Below are 12,608 nucleotides of genomic sequence, written 5' to 3' on the forward strand. Positions count from 1 at the left end.
AAAGGCTAATGCTTTTAAAATGTAGCCTGATTAATGAGGCTGTCATAGAACTTATTTATAGGTATGCTGTACAAAGTATCATAATCTCTGGAAAGATTTGCAGCAAATTAAAGCCATCAAAGTTTAGAAATCATAAAACTGATTTGACTCCAAAGGATATTCTGTACAGACCTATCAGGGGATTATAGCTGAGGCAGAGAAGTTGTGAAGAGCAAGTGTTCAAGTGTTCTTAAACTGTTCTGGGGTGTGGGTCACATTTCAACTCCCTGCCTCCTTCTTTCAGTCCCTACTAAGTCACACATGGAATATTTCACAACTAGATACTGGCCTTTTGTAACAGAAGCAATTGCCTTCTCTGAATTTGTATTAAATTTGGAGTGGCATTCAGAAACTATTTAATATAATATTAACTGGTTTTAATGTAAGATAGCAGATGGAAATGCAGAGGATCCTGTTCTTTGCTAGGCAGTTCTCTATGGACCTCCAGCAAGTGCTTCATGAATCACTAATGGTGCATGGTCTGCAGTAGGGAGCTATTGATTTGAAGAAATCCCAAGTAAACAGATAGACCTTGTACTATATGGTGAAGGTCACTAAACATAAGAAACAAAATTTTCCCTACAGCAATGTGCATGGAGCATTTGGTATCCTGAAAGTTTACCAAAAAAAAAGAAATTAATAAAAGTATATTTAGGTTGTTATATGTAGAGTAAAGGAAGTGCAGACAGAAACAGAGGCTCAGACATAGAGGTGCAAGACACAGATCATCTGGGAATTAGCAGAGAAAGGAATCCAAGCTCCTTTTTTTTATGAATGACAGGTCCCTTTAATACAAACAGTTTTTAAATCTTGACTCTAAAGGACTAAAAAAGTCATCCAAACTAAGACAAATGGAGAGGGGGACAGATAAGGCTGTTTTAGTTTAAATCTGCATCATACACAATACTCTACAAATGTTAATGCGTACTTCTGAACTTTTAAGGAGCAGAAAGGAAAAAAAGTGTAATATGGCAGGATGGTGTGTGAAGTTGACTGTCTGGATATGTTGCCAGACCTGAAAAAGGAGGAAAATCACCAATTATTACAATCTCTCCAAATTTAATACAAATTCAAGAAAGAAAATACTTAGAAAATATTGATTTCTCAGCCTACCATAATGTCTTTGGACATCAATATATTGTTTGATGATACCAGTGTTTGCCTTTTGCTCCTCTCACAGCTCTATGGATGTTAACTTGCAGGCAGCCTCACTGGCACAATAACGTAATAGCATATAGGATTTTGGCTATACTGAACACTGGATAATTTTGATGACTTATAAAATCCTTTAGCCTAGAAGTGCTTTATTTTCAAGCTCCACTATAATTAGTTACAAAGATTATTTGGGTGAGACATGAGGCGAAACTGGAAGGTTGTTGTTAAATGAAATCAATTTCACCTTCTTTTTCTCTTGCTGTAATATTTTCTTTTAAATCTATAGTGAAGAAACAGACTGTTTCAGACAGTCATTTACCAACAAGGACTTGTTCAGTAGTTTCAATATCACGTTCAGGAACAATGAAGAGATTCAGCTGACACCAGCCTTTGGTTGAATAGTTCTCTATGTGTCTCTCCGGCTGTGTCTCCACCTACATTACACATTCCAAGCATGGCCAGCTTCTTCAGTTTGAAGGAAGGCACAGTTGACCTACATAAACTTCTCAGGCTTTAACTGAATTTTGAGCAAAGGCAGCACGTCCCACCAGCTCTGTTCAGACTCCCAGATCTGAACAGCCTCATGCATTACTGATACTACATAGTTTGCAAGATCAAAAGAATAGGGATGTACCCCCAGAAAACCTGGTCTGGTTTTATAGTCCATGAATTCTAAAACAAAGGTCTCAAGAAGGAATCACAGTGTATTCCATGGTCTTAAGTGGGATGGCCGGAAGAAGCATTCCAGCAGAAGAGTAACAGAGTCGAGGTTTTAGAACTGTGCCAAAGAACTGAAATGTTTTTTAGGGATGACACTGACATGGTAGCTAACAGAGAAAAGGAATCCTCACCTACTTGCTCCCCTCTGACACATAGTTCATGAATGTCACAAGTATTCATACTCCAGATTCTGAAATTATTATGCTTTTCTGTTCATTTGCTTGAGTGAAACTTGACATATACAAAAAGACTCGAGAGGGATTTGTGTGAACATTTCACACACGTATAGAGACAATGAGGAAATAACAAAAAAAAATTTAAAGCTGAAAAATGTGCCTTTAACAATCACTTAAGTCCTGACTAGAAAAGATAGCTGCTGAAAGCATATCAGTGATTAGTCTCTTGACCTTTCTTCAACTTGAAGTCATCAGCTATTGTTCGTCACTGATAATAATAATAACCTTTATTTTGTGAGGTGACTGACAGACAATCCTTAGAGACTACAGTCTTTCACAAGAGCAACCTGCTTAAAAAATAAGTCATATTTAGTAGGCTCAATACAGTGAAATTAATTCAGAATATTTATATCAAATATTAGAAACATGCAACACAGTCTATGCAAAAAAATAAAAGGAAATAGAAAAAAAGAAAGAAAAAAGGAACATTCAAATGACTTTCAAAGGAAGAAGCTGAAGCATAAGTTTGGGCAGAAGAACGGCAGAATACTAAAATTTATTTCCCCTTTACCCCAATTTGTTTTTCAATAAGAAGGTAGAAAATTTGTCAATGTGTTGTATTCCTTTTTTAATTTTGAGAGGCTAAGAGGAGGGAAATCCAAGACTCTATGAACTCTCATAGGGCTATCTTTGACAATGGCCAGTCCTGAATCCTCAGATATGAACACTATTATACTTCATTTAGGAGGAGGGGTATCTCCCTAATCACAGTCAGCAATCGTCTCATGACCTGAAGCTGCAGTGGCTGCCCTCTTCACTTTTTCCTTCTTCCAAGTGTAATTGCATATGTTACTCTGGACCAGACTTGAATGAAAATCCCTTTCAGGAAAACCCCAGGAGGTGGAGCCAATAATAGGGTAGGTGGCTCTCATTCCTCAGAGTCATTATTGAACCAATTGGACAATACAGTGTGAGGGGTCACAATAAGCAGTGCACTCTTCTGAAGGAATTGTAAAGCCAAAGCCCTGAATAACTCTGGGTGTTAAACAGAGGGTTTTTTTTTTTCCAAGAGTGAAGACCTTGCTCCATCAAGACCTAACCTGAATACTGTACTTAGTCTTCTGTTAGTTTAGTCAGCCCCTTGGCCAGTGTTAGTAGTATATGGGAGGTTTATGTGTTCTCCTACACCGTTTTCCTTTCTCACTGAAAGGAGCAGAAATTCACCAGTGACATTTTCATTTGACAGAAGAATTTAATCCAACCAATCCAATTATTAAAAATTACTATCATATTTTTCCTGGAGGGCTGCAGAATATTTGTCCTTAAACTCTTGTGCTTTCTATGTTCCCTGCATTTACCACTGTTACCTGAAGAACAGAAGAACCAGCATGAATACTGGGAAGGTCAGGAATTGTTTAGAGACTCATCTGAAGAAATGTCTCCTTTTCCTAGCAATAACAGGCAAAATGTTTTGAATTATATGAAGCCAGAAAGGAGCTAAAATGAAGTTACTAGCTGTTGACATTTTCTTAGATTTTTTTCAATTATCGTGAAATGTTCATTGAACAAAGATAAGACCATAAAAGATAGAAGAACCTGATAAATAAATACCATGGGAATTTAAAAACTTTAAAAACCTCAGCCTAAGTTTTTAGTTTGAATGTGGGGTTGGGGGAAAATATGAACCAGCTAAAAGGGCTCAACACAAAATAGTCATGTCTGAGTAGTATGAAATATATGAACATATGTGACCGCTATAAATATGTCAGCACTGTAATCCTAAATCCACCAAGTCAGAGGAAGATTCAACAGTCAAATGTCCCATATCATGTGGCTTATGTCAATCTCCTTAGACTATGACAGTTGAGGTGGTCACTGGACAGATCATCCTCACTCAGGGACTTCTGCCACTGGCTTTATGCAAGCCAGTTCTTGGTGCCTTACTTCCCTTGTGTGCAAAGATGGGGGCAGTTTTTTTCTTGGAAGCTGTTTGGAGAGCTACTAATGAAAGCAGTAGACAATTTTGTTGTTGTTGTTGATGTGGTTTTGACTACAATCTAAACAGAAACACTTTTCATTCATGTGTAATTTACTTTGAAGAGTCAGCCTCTGTTTCTAGTTACGGATGATACGATAATATCAGACATCCAGACTGTAACATTTTTTACTGTAGAGAAAAATCCATTTAAAAAATCCATTTATAATGTTGCTGAAATATAGCACTCTTTTTTTCCCCCAACTCCTAAGCTTTGAATACACATGGGAACTTGAGAGATCAGATCTAAATAGAGTGGATCAGCAAAATGTGGTAGAGTCAATGAAGTTATGCGGGTTTACATTATCTAAGAGTATGGCCCAAAATGATAAGGACTGGCAGGAGAAAAACTCCACATACTATCTCCCCCTTGAAACACATGCTTTTAAAACTGCTGTAAAATATTATTATTTCTGCTAAATATATAATATATGAAGGATATGTCAACTTTTCATGCTTCTATAAAGATTATGCAGTTTTAAATGTCTTTTCCAGTCAGACCTAATCTACTCAGCCCAAAGACAAGCTGTTACAGTTTTATAATGTACAGCACATTTTTGTTTCTCTGTGTGTGTACTTGCATGTATGTGAACAAGAGAGAAATGCACTTACAACTGTGGAAAGCCACTAATTAAGCAAACTAAAGCACTTTTTTTTTCATTAAAACCTCAGATATTTTCTTTCTGCCTTTTATTGTTTATTGGAAACAGTCCTTCCTCTAACATTACCCACAATGGATTTTACAAATTTTGTGGCTTATGTTGACTGTTTTGCAATTTATACTAGTGTGTAAAATATTCCCAGCACATACACTTAATCAAAACAAGCCAAATTAAGCTCAGTACTCCAGATTCCACCTCATTAGCTTTCTGTTCCTAAAATATAACAGATGTGATTGCTGCGGGCCATGAGTTAAAGACGCATTTTTCTGCTAAGCACTTGCAATACAACCTAAAGTTATATCAAGATTTAATTATTACTTTCATTTTCATGGCTAACTGTAAAAGTTCATTTTTCACTTAATAGCAATTGTATTCCACTCCTGCATTTTACCCACTGTTACAGAGAAAAGTATCTAAAGCAGGAAGAAGGGAGAGGTCAGGGGTCTTATTTTACTCCTGGCCTTACATATTGAATGTGTGACTTCACAAACTTGCAGGGCTTTTACCCATTCTAAACTACTGGAATTCAGAAAGGAGTCAGGATTTCAGCTTGCAGAAACTTCTGCCTACAACCTCAGTGCAACTGTGTGAATGATATTCCAGCATGTTTACTTGGCGTGCTTCAAAAAGATAGAATGGCTTAGCATGCAGCAACAGATGTCTAGTGCTCCCCTCAAGCAATTCTTGGTACTTCTTAGCTGTATTTTAACTGTTTAGAACTACTAGCTTCTATATAATATCCAATATAAGGAAAAATATTATCCCTTTTCAGTAGTCAAAAGGCCAAAGAGGATTATTACAAGACTGACAGCAGGGATATGAAGGAAAGCTCTGCCAATTGTCAGTAGCTGTATTTCTTTGTCAGTACCCCAGTGCCAAGCTGCTGAATGTCTCCCACACTTTGTCTTTGTTATGGGAACTCAAGCATCTGGTGGATCAAAAATAATCTAGCCAAACCAAAGCATATCCAAGAATACTCCAGATGGGATAGTCTGACTTGTCCGTGGCACAATTCACCATGGAGGTTTCCAAATGAGCTTTCAGCTTCCAATAAATTGAGCTTCTTTACAGATCCTGTACTGATGCATAACTGACAACACCCTCTCCCCTGATTTTCTAGAATACTCGAGAGTCTTGTAGGTAAGACCCACTTTCTCAAGCTGTTCAATTTTTCAGCTACACTGAGTGACCAAGAAGACAACAGTCCCAGGCTCTGTGCAGAGCAAGATCCTGGTGCAGTGAAGCCAACTGTGCATAAAACTGTGCACATAATACACATTCATTCTTGCAAAAATGAACATAAACCAGTTGCATTAATATCAGTAGCAATACCACAGGCCATAAAAAGGCCTTTAGGTATATTTTTTTGGCATAAATTATTACATAATGTACAAGGCAGGACTGATGATTAAAACTACGCAAATGACCCAATTCACTACTCTTTCCACATTTCTGTGTAGGGTGATTTTTTTTAGAGTGTGTGGTTGCTCTCTCAGCAGGGTGGGTATCTGAGATAGCCTAATTGAAGTCAATGGAGCCACACATTGACATAAAACTGGTGTACTTAATAGGAGGTTAATGCTCAGAAGAAAGGAGAAGCCAAGCTTTGTCTTGAAAGATTTTCTCATGGCTGAGATCTCCTCTGGTTTGTACATTCCCACTGCATTATTCTTTCTTTTCTTCTCCTCAAAAAATTAATTAAAAAAAACAAACAAAGAAACAGAAAAAACCTACCATGTTCTCTTTGTGGTTGACACTGAAGACATAGTTTTTCTGTTTGTTAAAATGTGGGAAAAGGTAAATAATGAAAATTTCTAGTGAATAGTCCCTAAGGTCTTTATTTATGGATCCCTGGCACAAGTTCACTGCAGATAATAGTCCAATTTAATATTTATGATGTGCTAGGTTTCTCTGAATATATAAATTTGGCAATTATTATGGGAGTTATCCCTTATTTATCTCCTTTTGACTCTTAATTAGTAGGATTGCATTTAATCATTAACAATCTTCTCTTCCAAAAAACACCCTACCTGCTAATTCCTCGATAAACGTGTCCCCATTGTGTCACTGTTTTCATTAGAAGATCTTTCTTAGCTGTTCCATTGAGAAGCATTCATTTAAAAATACTAGATCTGCAGATGTCTTGAAGTGACATATCACTGACTGGACATATCACCCTGCAACCACTTTACTGTTATGTTCCTGTCAGCCCTCAGCAGACCAGGCATTAGGGCACTCACTAAGGTGATCAATGGCCCCTCAAATCGTAGCACCCTTTTCAAAAAACAAAGAAAAACACTGTATGTGTGTGAGTGGATAGGGGAGTACAAAGCCTGGCATAGTCTATTTAATTAAACATAATAATACTCAGTGTAAAGATTATGCCTCTTTCTTTGATGATATAAAACAGTGGCACAGAAATTATACCTTTGTTAAAAAGTTCTAACATTAATCAAGTCGCTTCCATGGAGAGATGAAACTACAAGCTCTAACATGTTAACATTCAGCAATGTGTTACTAATAGCATCATTAACACATACCATATATAGCAGCACAGAGTGCCTTAGTCTGAGCTAGTGCCAAGTCCCAGTTTGTCAAGTTGGGACACGGGAATGGCAAAATAATTTCATTCACTCCACCACCTAATTAAGATGGAGCTAAAAGCATGGAAGTTGAGAGCCTTAGCAGGTCTGCTGTGCCATTCCTCCAGGGTGGCTTTGTAGGGAATAGTAAAAATACTTAATACAGTCACCGTTGCATGTTAAATGATTGTTAGGGAATGGAAGCAGTACAGGTTGAATCAGTAAAGGGTGAACACTGCCATCATTGTGCAGAATGCACTCCTCCTCTCCACCTCATCTCTGCTCCCATGTTTGCCCATACTGCTATAAAATTATTACTTTTTTTAATACTGGGAATCTTGACATTTACTTTAAAACCAAGCTACCTTCCTACAATGAGCTGTTATCTGATGCACATTATACAACTTTGCCCTGAGAATGTGAAGGGGGAATTAGACCCACTCATCTATTTAGGTTTCCTAGCAATTTCCATTATGAAGGAATCCTGTGGTCTTCCCATTTGAGGAACATTTTTGATACCCATCTTAGCAGCAGTTCTTAGCAAAGCAATGACTGCTGTGTCCAGCTTCTCACAAACTTGGCTCACTAGATTATTTTCTGACTTTAAATTGATGTAATTATTCTCTCCCAAAATCTGATCTGTAGAAACACATTTATAATACACTTTGACCAGCAACATGTTTCTCTACTACCTGCAGCAAGCTTGCAATTACAGCAACACTATTTAATTAGGTCCCAGCCCTGCATGCAAGCCCTTAAGAGTGCTGGTGCCAGGAGTCAGCTGCAAAATATCCTGTATCCAGTCAGGAAGAGAGAGAATCAGGTCTGCACAGTGACAGTGTAGTTCACCCTGTACCAAGTCTTTATGTGGTTGCTGCTCAGAATTCTGCCCCCAGTTAAGAAAATATTTCAGCCATTTGCTTTCTGATGTTATCCTCTTAGTATTGGCTTACCTGACAATGTGCTAAATTAATCAGGTTTCAAAAAAGCTGAGGTACAGATATGTTAAACTAATCACCAAAAAAATAAACTCAATTCACAGTAAGACTCGTTCCTTCATATCCCCTTTACCCTGTGTATTTCATGTTGTTCAGTTCTAAGTGGGTCTTTTTTATTATTTCTTTCATTAATGTAAGTCTTGATTAATATTTTAAAAAGTAAAATTTTTGAAGGATACTTCATTTTGTTGATATGGTCCTTGCAGGCCACTGGAACATCACACAACAGCAGGGAGATCTGGCTCTTTTAATTTGTGTTGATTCTCTCATTTTATTGTTTGAACAGTTTTCTTGCTTCTCCCACATCCTTCTCATTTGTTACCCCATTTCTAATTATGCATTTTTCTGGTTTGAAACCAATAAAATCAGAACAAAAATTAAAGCTTAGCAAATAATGTTTATAGGCTAAACTTAAGAAGGCAAGGTACATGCTCAGTACCTTTTTTGATACTTTAGCTCCCATAAGATTTTCTGGTTAGTTTCGATGATATCGCTTCTCAGTGCAGTAGCTGACTAAGAGTCACTTGAAACATAATTTCCTGTAGTCAGGAAACTGGAAAGTTTGCAACAGAGCAGTGTATTTTGAAACAGCAGCCATTAATGCCAAAGTCAGAGCTGGTAATATTTGAAAGCTTGTGCTCACCTATGTATCCTTAGGGATGTAAAAGAGAAAAAGAGATTTTCTGCAAATCCATTCCTAATTTGTGATGCTTATCATCAAAAAACATATGGCCAGATCAAAAGGCCAGATCCTAAGCTGGTGCAAATGGCCAAGCAGCACTGTCAGCAGGGATACTGGATTTATAACAGCTGAGTATTTGGCCTATTTGTAGTTTAGTATAAGAATTATCTGACTGAGAGTACAGAAGTTACAACAAAAAACACCAAGTAATAGTCTTTCAGAAAGCCATCACACATTTTTCAGAAACTGAAGATTTGCAAATTTGTTAGTGTCTTTGGACCAGTTTCTTTTTTAGTTCAGATCTCATATTACCCATATTTTAGTTCTTTATAAAAATGAAATGCACTTCATCTCTTTCTAGACACCAAATAAAATAAATTTAACTGTCATTAAGTCAAAGAGAGTCATTCTGCTATAAAAGAGTAATCTATCTCTCACTTTTTCAGACTTAAGAAGTATGAAAAGAAGCTGCACTTAAGAATAGGCCAGGCAATGTTAAGAATATATTGTTGAGAACAATCTGGCAGTGGGAAAGAAGAGAATAGCCTGACCCATCAGCTTTCCTTCCATCCCCAGCTGTTATAATTCTCTAAGTGCTGAGAACACACAATTTAGTAGTTTCGGTGTGGAAACTAGTTGTTTTATTTTTTGCTGTATCTCTAATGCAGCAATATATATACACATATATTTGTATGCATGAGATTTACATTACAGACAGAAAAAAGCAACTAGAGGGTGGATTCTCACTAACAATTAGAGGTACTGGTTGCACAGGAGGAGGTAACCTGTTGGATGTACATTGATGTGAAATAAATGACTTGCATGAAGAGAATGCAGATGATATGACTGTGGTTTAACAAAAAAGAGACTGGAAATGGTAGGAATGGAGAATAGAGCTGTTTTTGGTACTGCAAAGGACTGGCAGGTGTTTAGATTTAGAAAGTGTCATTTTGACATTGTGGAGACTAAATAGGAAAAGTGACTCATACTGCCAACCTCTGAATATCTTGATCAAGTAAGCCATAATTACTGCTGGAAAAGAATGATAGGAAAAGGAATTAGAAATAACAATTTCCTGTAAGAAGGAGAAAGCAAACAAAGTATAATAATGTTACAAATTTGGATTATCTTCATCACAGAAGAAGCAGCAATAAAATGTCTGGGAGTGAAAGTCATCACAGACTGGATCCAATTTAATTCTTCAATGCCTAAAAGCTTCAGCAATGCAACCCCCAGTGCTAATGACATGGCTCTGTGACATCCAGCACTTCTGGTGGGCATGCAGGCACCCACTGCAGTGAACAGGGGCTCTCAACAACCTCAAAATAATGACCTCTGTACAGAGGCAACACAAACACACTCATTCACCAGCCAGTTGGAAAATATCAGTTTCTGCTCCCAGGGCCAATCCTGTGACAGAATAAAGTGATGATTGGACATAGAAACATTCCAACACTCCAGCCTTTTTTCTCTGAGGCAGCACTACTCAGAACTGAGGTGCAGAGTTACACCACTATTATTTTTCCCTTTTCAGGCCAGGAACCCTTGCTATCATTTACACACACAGACACAGCTTCAAAGAGGAAAACAGAGCAAGAGCTTCTTCACTTTTTTATGAACATAAAGCATTTCACAGGTAATACTCTTCATCAAGCAGAAAAAGAAATTGAACTTGGGTGACCTACTTAATGACTGAATGCTTTAAAAATACCAGGCTTGTACCCAGCAGCAGATGGAGCACTGAACTGATTAGAGGGGCTGGTCAGCAGTGGCAACACTTCTATTGCTTAAACAGAAGCCCGCTCACCTGGATGAACACCTGGAAGTACTGAGCAAATGTACCAAACCATCTCGTTCAAAGATATGTTGAAGGAAACCCAGATCTCTAAAACATACATCAATTCCTTCCATACTATATAAAAAAACTATTAACATCTGCAATTCCACTTTGTGGAGGCCCAACCCTCTCAGAAGGTATGTTATACAGTGTGTTCTGCAGACAGTTGATGCAGAGACATCAGAAGAGACAGGCTGAGAAAATTTCTGGTGCGCTCCATCTTGCTTACATGTGCACAAATGGAAGTACTTCAGATTTGCAGACCTCCAGCATACTGGGAATACAAAGAACCCAAACTGAAGTGACTAGGGTTTAGGAGTTGGGGTTTAGGAGAGTTTTTTTCTTCTTTACAGAGAGGAAGTAGGCAAGCATGAGGAGCAGGGAGAAGCATGGATCTTCTCTCCTGAAGACACATTTGACACACTGCTGTGCCTCTGAAATGCAAAAAGCTGAGAAAATGAGAAGGAGCAAGAAGCTTTGTTAAAGCTGTTTCTACCTCCTTCCAGTCTTCCCTTTCTCATCATTTTGTGCAGGTACAGACACACTTCAATGTTGAGAGAGAAACATAACGTTACATAAAAACACAGGCTGTTTTTTCTTTGATAGTGATGATCTGGGAGAAGCTAGCAGGACAAAGAGAAGGAGGTTGGAACTCCTCTGGAGTCACTCAGTCTGTTTGACTGACCACACTGACCTGGAGGCTAAAACCTACAGCACAGCTCCCATTCTTAACAGAGAGTTGCCTAAAGGAATATAGATAGTGGGTAAATACAATTTAGTTTCAATTTAGAAGAGGAAGCAGAAAAAAAAAATAAATCTTTGCTTACCTGAATCAATATAGATACTCAGGATATGATTTCACGGCAAAGGACCTTCATCAGCTACTTGTGCTAAAGGTTAATTAAGATTGTATTTGTCAGTATACAAATATGGGTATGCACATTTCTGGGGAATCTTCAACAGGAAGATTCCACATGTTATTAAGTATTACTGAAATGGTGCTTTGGAATGTTTGGGTGTACATTTCTTGACTTCTATTTCCACTTTGTACTAGAAAATGTGATGATCTATGAATCAAGATCACGTGTAATCTAAAAACATGCTGAAAGAATCTCGGTCCAACACTCACAGACATAAATGCAGTTGCCTCTAATTAATTCTATGAATCATGGTATGAAGGATTTCAGATCCTTTACAATGTAGAGCTTAACATAAAAATAGGATTTTCCTGATGAAGTTGTACATATGGCAGAATAAACACAATGTTCCCATTTTTGTCTAAAAATGTGGTATTCCCCATTCTTATTTCCATGTGATACTCTGAAGTAAAGCTCAAACTTGGGGATGATGAGTCCGAAAAAGTAATTGATAGGTGAGGATTATTTTCTACATTAATATCTGAGGTGCTCCTGAAATTTCTTTAGGAATCAATCAACCTATTGATAATAGAAAAATAGATAGAAAAATAGTATATGCAGAATATGTCACATAAACATTTTTGTCTTTCTTACATTCTCTGTTTGCAGGTACAGAAAGTAGAGAAACTCAACTCTCCAAGATATATACTAAATGAAAACAGTTTGAGTTTTTTTCATGAAGGAAAATTGAATGGTCTGTTCTTTCTATTTATTTTTATGAAGTGCAGCATGATAAGACCCTACTTTTAACCTTATGACATAATAAATCAATAAAGGATATGCAATGAAATAAATGGAACATAAA

The sequence above is a fragment of the Zonotrichia albicollis genome, chromosome 3, assembly GCF_047830755.1.
Source record: "Zonotrichia albicollis isolate bZonAlb1 chromosome 3, bZonAlb1.hap1, whole genome shotgun sequence".
Taxonomy (NCBI): Eukaryota; Metazoa; Chordata; class Aves; order Passeriformes; family Passerellidae; genus Zonotrichia; species Zonotrichia albicollis.